Source organism: Oryctolagus cuniculus, chromosome 2 (genome assembly GCF_051225735.1).
Source record: "Oryctolagus cuniculus isolate XC-2025 breed Fujian yellow rabbit chromosome 2, ASM5122573v1, whole genome shotgun sequence".
NCBI lineage: Eukaryota > Metazoa > Chordata > Mammalia > Lagomorpha > Leporidae > Oryctolagus > Oryctolagus cuniculus.
Window position 1 is genome coordinate 101,321,155 of NC_142868.1, and position 11,276 is coordinate 101,332,430.

Here is an 11,276-nt window from a genome sequence, read left to right on the forward strand (position 1 = left end):
CACCAAGAAAGTGCCATTTTGGACATATGTAACACCTGTGCCAGCTTGTGTCCGCTCCCAGCAACCAGCCAAGCAGACTCCTGAGTGTGGTGGGGAGAACAGACAGGGAGCTGGGTGCTCATGACTGTGGGAGGCTTGTTTATGCGGACTGTGAAAACACTGAGGCTTCGTGGGAGGACTCAGGGTGTGGCTGAGGCAAGAGCAGTTACTTGTGGGAGGCTCCACATGATCAGGGCTCCCTGGTTACCTGGCAAAGGACATTGCTGGGGAATCTGAGCTTACACTGAAGACTGTCCAGATCCTTTGGGTGGTTCTTGTGGCAGAATGGACAAATAATATACTCACTGGGGCTAGCACCCAGGCACTGGCCTCTTTCGAGGTGAGGAGCTCAGCTAAGTCTATGCAAACAGACAAGAAGAAACCTCCCCTCTGATTAAAAATGAAAAGGAGATTTACCACACCAAACCTGGATGTGTCACCTCAGACACACCCTTCACCCTGGAGTACAGAACAGAGCTCCCTGGCCATACCCACCAGACACCTCTAGATATTCCCTGAAAGCAGACACTAGTCACTCAGACACAGCTCAAAGACAAAAGCCACCACACCAAAAAAGAAAAAAAAAGAACAAGTATCTCCACAAATGCCAAAAATAAATGCACCAATTCAAGAAACAAGAATAAGGAAGGCAACATGACACCCCCCAAAGAATACAACACCTCAAACCTAGATTGTAAAGATGATGAGATTGAAGAAATGCCAGAAATGCAATTCAAACAATTAATCATAGGATTACTTAGGAGTAATCAAATGCAAATTCATGAACTAATGAAATCCATACATGATATGAAAGAACATTTCTGCCACAAAATTGGGATTCTAAAGAGAAATCAAAATGAAATATTAAAAGTGAAGATTTCAATAGAACAGATAATACTCACAGTGGAAATCATTAACAGAATTGGGGAAACAGAAGAAATAATATCCAACTTAGAAAACAAAGAACAGGAAATTATATAGTCACACCAAACACAAGAAGAAGAAATTAGAAAACTAAAAAATACGATTGGAAATCTACAGGATACAATCAAATGATCCAACATATGGATTCTAAGAGTTCCTGAAGGTGTGGAAAAAGAGAAAGAATTAGAAGGCCTTTTTGGGGCCAGCGCTGTGGCACTGTGGGTTAAATCCCCAGCCTGCTGTGCCAGCATCCCATATGGGCACTAACTTGAGTCCCAGCTGGTCCTCTTCTGATCCAGCTCTCTTCAATGGCCTGGGAAATCAATAGAAGATGGCCCAAATGCTTGGGCCCCTGCATCCATGTGGAGACCCAGAAGAAGCTCCTGGCTCCTATTTCCAGGATCCTGGCTTTGGATCAGCTCAGCTCTGCCCATTGCAGTCATCTGGGGAGTGAACCAGTGGAATGGAAGACTTCTTTTTCTCTGGCTCTTCCTCTCTCTCTGTAACTGACTGTTAATGGACAACTTAATACATTATCCCTCCTAGTATTTTTTTTGTCTGTTCTACTTAATATGACTGGTTTAATTCTGAAATTATCACACAGTTATTCTTAAGTGTTGAAAATTAACTGAAATGTGATCCCTGTTAAACATAAAAGTGGGAATAAGAGAGGGAAGAGATGTATAACTTGGGGCATGCTCGGGCTGACTTGCCCCAATTGGTAGAGTTGGAAACATACCAGGGGATTCCAGTTCAATCCCATCAAGGTGGCATGTGCCAATGCCATCTCACTATTCCAAGTGATCAATTTCAGTTCACAATTAATCATGATGAAAGGACTAAGAGTCAAAGGGAGCACATAAACAAGTCTAGTACCTGCTAACACTAACCGATAGAATAAATAAAGGGGAGGGTGATCCAACATGGGAAGTGAGATACTCAGCAGACTCATAGAATGGCAGATGTCCTAAATAGCACTCTGGCCTCAGAATCAGCCCTGAAGGCACTCGGATCTGGCTGAAAAGCCCATGAGAGTATTTCAGGCATGGAAAGCCAAGACACTCTGGCAAAAAGATCTCTGTGAGTGAGATCCCAGTGGAAAGAACAGGTCTTCAAAGAGGGAGATGCCTTTCTCTGAAGGGAGGAGAGAACCTCCACTTTGACTATGACCATGTCTAAACAAGATAAGAGTCGGAGAACTCAAGGGGCTTCCATAGCCTTGGAAACTCATGACTGGAGCATAGGGAGATTACTGATGCCATAAACAGGAGTATCAATTTGTAAAGTCAACAACAGGAGTCATTGTGCACTTACTCCTCATGTAGGATCTCTGTCCTTAATGTGCTGTACATTGAGGCTATTGTGGTCCAGAAGCTGTACTCTGGAAATTTATACTCAAACAGAATATTTCACTTTGTGTTTCTATGGGGGTGCAAACGGTTGAAATCTTTACTTAATGTACACTAAACTGATCTTCTGTAAAAAAAAAAAAAGAAAGAAACAAATTATCATTCCCAACTTGACTCTCACTGGGATTAAACATGACAATAGGTCTGATCTGATTTCATCATCATTTAAAAAAAAATCATCTATTATTTCTCACTTTATGTCTCTGTGTGGGAGCAAACTGTTGAAATCCTTACTTAAGGTATACTAAGCTGATCTTCTGTATATTAAGATAATCGAAAATGAATCTTGATGTGAATGGAAGGGGAGAGGGAGTGGGAAAGGGGAGGGTTGTGGGTGGAAGGGACGGTGTGGGGGGGGGAAGCCATTGTAATCCATGAGTCGTACTTTGGAAATTTATATTCATTAAATAAAAAAATAAATAAATAAATAAAATAAATCTTAAAAAAAAAAACAAGTCCCAAAGGGACAAATGCCATATGTTCTCTCTGATTTGTGAGAACTAATAGAGCACCTAACAGGAAATCTGTAGAAGTGAAATTGACACTTTGAGGAGTGATGACTTGAACAGCTCTTGTCTTGACTGTTGAGGAACGAGTTTTTTTCCTTAATAGAGAATGGGACTGGGAAGGAAAAGGGAGGAGAAGGTGGGGTGGGAGTGTGAGTGGTAGGGGGCTATGGTGGAAAGAATCGCTATATTCCTAAAGTTGTACTTATGAAATTTGTATTCATGAAATAAAAGGTTCCTTTGGGGGGAAAAAAAAAAAAAACAAAGATTCCTAGACAATCTACCAAAATTGAGTCATGAAGACATAGAACACATAAACACACCAATAACCAGGACAGAGATTGAATCAGTAGTAAAGACCCTTTCAACAAAGAAAAACCAGACATTTAAAGAATAACTAATTCCAACTATTCCCAATTTATTCAAAACAATCGAAAGGGAGAGTATTCTTCCAAACACTTTCCATGAAGCTGGCATTACCTTAATTCCTAATTCAGAAAAAAAAGAATAATAGGAGAGGAGGCAAGATGGCAGAATAGGAAGGGAGCACACTGATAGTCCGGGGAGAGACAGTTTAATAAAAGTGGAGATACTGCAGGCTCAAGGAAGAGTAGGGGAGGAAACAGCAGAAGAAACTCTTCCAGAACTAGTGATTCACAGTGGACCTGCGTGGAGAGCGTGGGAGCCCACAGTTCGGGACACCAGCGGCAGACTCAACACACCAGCGCTGGAACGCGAGGTGAGCCGAACCTCAATAGCCCGAGACACCGGCAGGCAAGCGGAGAGAGGAGACTAGAGGGAATGACCCCCGGGGGGGGAAGTTCACCAGGCTAACTGGAAGAGAGAGAGAGAGAGAGAAAAAGGTGACTGGTACAGACACGGGTTTCTCTCTCTCCACTCACCTCTCAAGGGCGAGCAAGACAAAGAGCAGGCGCCATCTTGGACATACGTCATAAGCAGAGCGACCTCAGGTCTGCACCGGCCCTGAGCCTAGCAGAAAAACCTGACTCTGGGTGGAGCGAATTAACAGGAGATTAGGACGTAGTAAATTTGTGGTGCTACTGAACTGAGACTGTGAAAAAAGAGACGGTGGGGGAGAGAACTCACGGAATTCATGTGAGTACTCTCCAGAAATACTACAATTCCGTAACTTTGGCAACCCAGTGGGAGACTGAAGGAGAATCTGAGCCCACCCTGAGGGCCGAACAGATTCCCTGTGTGGTCCTTGGGAAAGAGCTTCCAATCTCTGGCTCCTGTGGGTATATCATTTGCCTGCTAACTACCTCCAACTTCGTTCAGCTGTGTGGAATTACTTCCCTTTTGAATCAAGAAAAGAAAGAGAGAGAGAGAGAGAGATCTACCACGCCTAACCTGGGAGTGTCACCTTTGGAACACCAAACAGAGCTCTCAGGCCACACCCATCTCAAGCCTCTAAGGCTCCATCAAAAACAGACAGTCCACTTAATCTAGAGTCATAGTATAACAAGAAAAAGCACCACAGTGAAGAAACCAAATATCTCCAATATGCCAAATAACAAACGCAAAAACCGAGGTAATAAAAACAAGGAAGTCACCATGACACCCCCAAATGAAAAAGACACCCCAATTCAAGATTATGAAGATGATGAGATAGAAGAAATGCAAGGAGCAGATCTCAAACAATTGATAAGAACATTAAGAAGTTCTCAAAAACAAATTCTTGAACTACAGAAATCCTTAATGGACAAGATAGAATATCTCTCTCGAGAAAATGAAATATTTTTTTTTGAAACACTCCAAGGCCAATTTATTTTTAAAAGGGGCTTTGTGTTATCCTATGGTTTGTTTGCCTTTTTTGTTGTATAATCATACAACCTCTGAAAATTACGTAAGTTGTAATGATCTAATACTATTAATAGCCATTCAGAAAAAACTTTCCCTCCCTCCCAACAATCATCCAGGGGGAATTAAAAGTCCTGAAAAGAGGCCAATTCAACATGGCCTCTACCCTGGTAGAAACAAAAAGCAAGAAGATGAGAAGAAAACGTAAAATGACTAGGAGGTGTTGCCAGTGTCTCTCAGGAGTGGGGCCCTGGCTGCCGCCTGGGGTCGTGAAGGCAGAGCCTACAGCATGCAGCATGGCAGTCAGGAGACCTTGCAGCCACGTCTTCCTCACCCCAGCACATCCACGTCCCAGCCTAGGTGTCATGGAAATCCTTCAGCAGGGTTCTCCTCCGCTGCTCTGCTATATGCATCTGGTTCTCCAAGTCCCCTCGGTCATAGCTGTCAGCACGCTCCACTTTCCATGACAGATTTTCGATCTCAGCCTCCAGCTGAGCCTGCTGGTATTCAAACAGCTTCTTCCTGGGTCCAGACTCCATGTAGTACGCATAGGGATAGGTGTATTGCAGAGTGTACTGACACTTGGCCAAGAGCTTGGCAGCGTTCTGTAGATACTGCCAGTCGATCCACGTCCCCAGGTTATTCATAACCCTCTCTTGAATCTTTTCATGAATCCGCTGGTATGTCTGCGCCTCTAGCTGCAAGTTTTGTTGTGGTTTTCCCACCTCTCAAAGTAGAACAAGTACTTCTTGAGGGCCTCCCTGGCCTGGGCTTGCTGGCTTTGGTTGACAATGTCAGGATTCTCCTTGTACCGACTGCACTCATAGTATTCACTGCCATGAGTCTTCCAGTCTCCTAGACACATCCAGCAGAAGTCGTGTTTACACTTGGAGCATTGCATGTGATTGCAGCCTCCATTCTTCTCAATGCAGATGTTGCACTTGGGACAGTCTTTAGTGTGGGCACTAATGTAGTTGGCCATTTCAGAGTCGTCTGCACACTTCGTGAGCCATTTCCGGATTGTGGCGCAGTCTGTGGGGGCGTGATACATCTGACGACACTTGAAACAGAAGACTTCGTTGCACCGATTGCACTGCACTCGGCGAGCTCTAGGCTCCTGTACTCGAATAACCATGGGACAGTCTGCACCAGGACACAGCTGGAGCTGGTAATGACTCTCCACATAGTCCCGGAAGAGGTAGGACCTGTATTTGTCTCTCAGTTCTTCATTGGGAAGCAACGGAAACACAAAGTCCTCTGGTGTACGAAGTGGACAGTCCTGAGCCAGCAGCTGCGGCAAAACTGGTGCTGACAGGCCAAAGAAAGTAGGTTTTCCTTCCGCACAAACTGCATACACACTGCACAGTGGTGAGGGGGATGGGCTGTGGGGACATGTTTTGATGGATTAGGTTGAACTCGGGCTTCAACAAGCAGTTGAGCAGAATTGGACTTGTATCTGTCCAAAATCTCTGAGACTTGCCAGTGGAAATTAACTAATATAAGTTTAGCAACTGAATGAGATACCTTTAGGACAGAGGCTAAGCTGGTCATGTGCTCCTTGAGGGCGCCTTCAGACTCCTTGTAGGTCAAGCAGGTGAACTGGTACTCCTCAGGATCAAAGGCATCGGCCCCCTGCTGCTCCACATCACTGGCTACTCCCACATAATAGTCCTCTATGTCCCCAGGGTCCTCATCCTCTTCCTCTTCCTCCTCTTCACAATTTGGGTCATAGTCCTCTTCATTGCTGTCAGACCCCTGGCTATTCATGTCCACGGACATCTTAGCATCCAGCCAAGTTGCAGATCGGAAAGCAGTTGCTTTGTCCCCCTCCCCCAAAATTTACCGCTTTCTCAAACGCATTAGTGTTTTTTTGTCTTCTGTAATTCTTGAAGATCTTTCAAATAAATGTCATCCAAGTATTCTGTCATATGATTTCCATCGGAAACCACGGCCCTGCAGCCGCTGAGCCCAAACAGGCCAGACCACTTCGGGCCCGGCCAGCGCTGTGGGATCGCAGCGCAGCGTCGGCGGAGGTGGCGGGCCGACGATGTTCGGGCCCGCGCTGCTTCCTCCGGCTGAGAAAATGAAATATTAAGGAGGAATCAAAATGAAATGAAACAACTAGTACAACAGGAAACTGTGATAGTGACGAGAAATCATAATGAAGTGAAGAATTCAATAGATCAAATGACAAACACATTAGAGAGCCTTACAAACAGAATGGGTGAAGCAGAAGAGAGAATATCGGACTTAGAAGACAGAGAACAGGAAAGGATACAGTCAGACCAAAGAAAAGAAGAGGAAATTAGAAATCTAAAACATATTGTCGGGAATCTTCAGGATACTATTAAAAAACCCAACATTCGGGTTCTAGGAGTTCCTGAAGGCATGGAGAGGGAGAAAGGATTAGAAGGCCTTTTTAGTGAGATATTAGCAGAAAATTTCCCAGGTTTGGAGAAGGACAGAGAAATCCTAGTACAGGAAGCTCACAGAACCCCTAATAAACACGACCAAAAGAGATCCTCACCACGACACGTTGTAATTAAACTCTCCACAGTGAAACATAAAGAAAAGATCCTAAAATGTGCAAGAGAGAAACATCAGATTACTCTCAGAGGATCTCCAATCAGACTCACAGCTGACTTCTCATCAGAAACCCTACAAGCTAGGAGGGAATGGCGAGATATAGCCCAGGTACTAAGAGAGAACAACAGCCAGCCCAGAATATTATATCCTGCAAAGCTATCATTTGTGAATGAAGGTGAAATAAAGACTTTTCGTAGCAAACAGAAATTGAAAGAATTTGTTGCCACTCGTCCAGCCCTGCAAAAGATGCTTAAAGATGTGTTACACACAGAAACACAGAAACACGGTCATCAATATGAAAGAAGGTAAAGGAAGGAAAGCTCACAGCAAAAGATCACAGGGAATTCAAAGCATATATTAGAACTTATCTTTGGCAAATGGCAGGGCAAAGTTACCACTTATCATTAGTCACATTGAACGTGAATGGCCTGAACTGTCCAGTTAAAAAACACCGATTGGCTGATTGGGTTAAGGAACAAAACCCATCTATTTGCTGCTTACAAGAAACACATCTTTCCAACAAAGATGCATACAGACTGAAAGTGAAAGGCTGGAAAAGATATACCATGCCAACAGAAATGAAAAAAGAGCGGGTGTAGCCATCTTAATATCGGACAACATAAACTTTACCACAAAAACTGTTAAGAGAGACAAAGAGTGACACTATATAAAATTAAGGGATAAATTCAACAGGAAGATATAACAATTATCAATGTATATGCACCTAATTACAGGGCACCAGTTTATTTAAAAGATTTGTTAAGGGACTTAAGGGAGACTTAGACCACAATACAATAGTACTGGAGGACTTCAATACTCCACTCTCAGAAATAGACAGATCAACAGGACAGAAGATCAACAAGGATACAGTAGATTTAATCGACACTATAGCCCAAATGGATCTAACAGATATATACAGAACTTTCCATCCTACAGCTAAAGATTTTACATTCTTCTCAGCAGTACATGGAACCTTCTCTAGCATTGGCCACATACTAGGCCATAAAGCAAGTCTCAGCAAATTCAAAAGAATTAGAATCATACCATGCAGCTTCTCAGACCATAAAGAAATGAAGTTGGAAATTAGCAACTCAGGAATCCCTAGAGCATACGCAAACACATGGAGATTGAAAAAACATGCTCCTGAATAAACAATGGGTCATAGAAGAAAACAAAAGAGAAATCAAAAACTTTCTGGAAGTAAATGAGGATAACAGCACAACATACCAAAACTTATGGGATGCAGCAAAAGCAGAAATTGGAAAGGCACCAAACAGATGAGCTTTCAATTCACCTCAAGGATCTAGAAAATCTACAGCAAACCAGACCCAAATCTAGTAGGAGAAGAGAAATAATTAAAATCAGAGAAGAAATCAACAGGATTAAATCCAAAAAAAATTACAAAAAATCAGCCAAGCAAAGAGCTGGTTTTTTGAAAAAATAAATAAAATTGACACCCCATTGGCCCAACTGACTAAAAAAAGAAGAGAAAAGACCCAAATCAATAAAATCACAGATGAAAAAGGAAACGTAACAACAGACACCACAGAAATAAAAAGAATCATCAGAAACTACTACAAGGACTTGTATGCCAGCAAACAGGGAACCCTATCAGAAATGGATAGATTACTGGACACATGCAACCTACCTAAATTGAACCAGGAAGACATCGAAAACCTAAACAGACCCATAACTGAGACAGAAATTGAAACAGTAATAAAGGCCCTCCCAACAAAGAAAAGCCCAGGACCAGATGGATTCACTGCTGAATTCTACCAGACATTTAAAGAAGAACTGACTCCAATTCTTCTCAAACTATTCAGAGCAATCGAAAAAGAGGGAATCTTCCCAAATTCTTTCTATGAAGCCAGCATCACCTTAATTCCTATGCCAGAAAAAGATGCAGCATTGAAAGAGAATTACAGACCAATATCCCTGATGAACATAGATGCAAAAATCCTCAATAAAATTCTCGCCAATAGAATACAACAGCACATCAGAAAAATCATCCACCCAGACCAAGTGGGATTTATCCCTGGTATGCAGGGATGGTTTAATGTGCGCAATACAATCAATGTGATACACCACATTTACAGACTGCAGAAGAAAAACCATATGATTATCTCAATAGACGCAGAGAAAGCATTGGATAAATACAATATCCTTTCATGATGAAAACTCTAAGCAAACTGGGTTTGGAAGGAACATTCCTCAATACAATCAAAGCAATCTATGAAAAACTCACGGCCAACATCCTATTGAATGGGGAAAAGTTGGAAGCATTTCCACTGAGATCTGGTACCAGACAGGGATGCCCACTCTCACCACTGCTATTCAATATAGTTCTGGAGGTTCTAGCCAGAGCTATTAGGCAAGAAAAAGAAATTAAAGGGATACAAATTGGGAAGGAAGAACTCAAACTATCCCTCTTTGCAGATGATATGATTCTTTGATTAGGGGACCCAAAGAACTCTACTAAGAGACCATTGGAACTCATAGAAGAGTTTGGCAAAGTAGCAGAGTATAAAATCAATGCACAAAAATCAACAGCCTTTGTATACACAGACAATGCCATGGCTGAGGAAGAACTTCTAAGATCAATCCCATTCACAATAGCTACAAAACAATCAAATACCTTGGAATAAACTTAACCAAGGACGTTAAGGATCTACTATGAAAATTACAAAACCTTAAAGAAAGAAATAGAAGAGGATACCAAGAAATGGAAAAATCTTCCATGCTCATGGATTGGAAGAATCAATATCATCAAAATGTCCATTCTCCCAAAAGCAATTTACAGATTCAATGCAATACCAAATGAAGATACCAAAGACCTTCTTCTCAGATCTGGAAAAAATGATGCTGAAATTCATATGGAGACACAGGAGACCTCGAATAGCTAAAGCAATCTTGTACAACAAAAACAAAAAGCTGGAGGCATCACAACACCAGATTTCAGGACATACTACAGGGCAGTTGTAATCAAAACAGCATGGTACTGGTACAGAAACAGATGGATAGACCAATGGAACAGAATTGAAACACCAGAAATCAACCCAAACATCTACAGCCAACTCATATTTGATCAAGGATCCAAAACCAATCCCTGGAGTAAGGACAGTCTATTCAATAAATGGTGCTGGGAAAATTGGATTTCCACATGCAGAATCATGAAGCAAGACCCGTACCTTACACCTTACACAAAAATTCACTCAACATGGATTAAAGTCTTAAATATATGACCTGACACCACCAAATTATTAGAGAGCATTGGAAAAACCCTGCAAGATATAGGTACTGGCAATGACTTCTTGGAAAACACCCCAGAAGCACAGGCAGTCAAAGCCAAAATTAACATTTGGGATTGCATCAAATTGAGAAGTTTCTGTACTGCAAAAGAAACAGTCAGGAAAGTGAAGAGGCAACCAACAAAATGGGAAAATATATTTGCAAACTATGCAACAGATAAAGGGTTGATAACCAGAATCTACAAAGAAATCAAGAAACTCCACAAGATCAAAACAAACAACCCACTGAAGAGATGGGCCAAGGACCTCAATAGACATTTTCCAAAAGAGGAAATCCAAATGGCCAACAGACACATGAAAAAATGTTCAAGATCACTAGCAATCAGGGAAATGCAAATCAAAACCACAATGAGGTTTCACCTCACCCCAGTTAGAATGGCTCACATTCAGAAATCTACCAACAACAGATGCTGGCGAGGATGTGGGGAAAAAGGGACACTAACCCACTGTTGGTGGGAATGCAAAGTGGTTAAGCCACTATGGAAGTCAGTCTGGAGATTCTTCAGAAACCTGAATATAACCCCGCCATTCAACCCATCCTTCCCACTCCTTGGAATGTACTCAAAGGAAATGAAATTGGCAAACAAACAAGCCGTCTGCACATTAATGTTTATTGCATCTCAATTCACAATAGTTAAGACCTGGAACCAACCTAAATGCCCATCAACAGTAGACTGGATAAA

At 42.2% G+C, this 11,276-nt stretch overlaps 1 pseudogene; it reads right to left on the bottom strand.

The window, feature by feature from the left end:
* Positions 1-4,636: 4,636 nt before the first annotated feature.
* Positions 4,637-6,769, bottom strand: LOC100347121 (E3 ubiquitin-protein ligase ARIH2 pseudogene; annotated as a pseudogene).
* Positions 6,770-11,276: the final 4,507 nt, after the last annotated feature.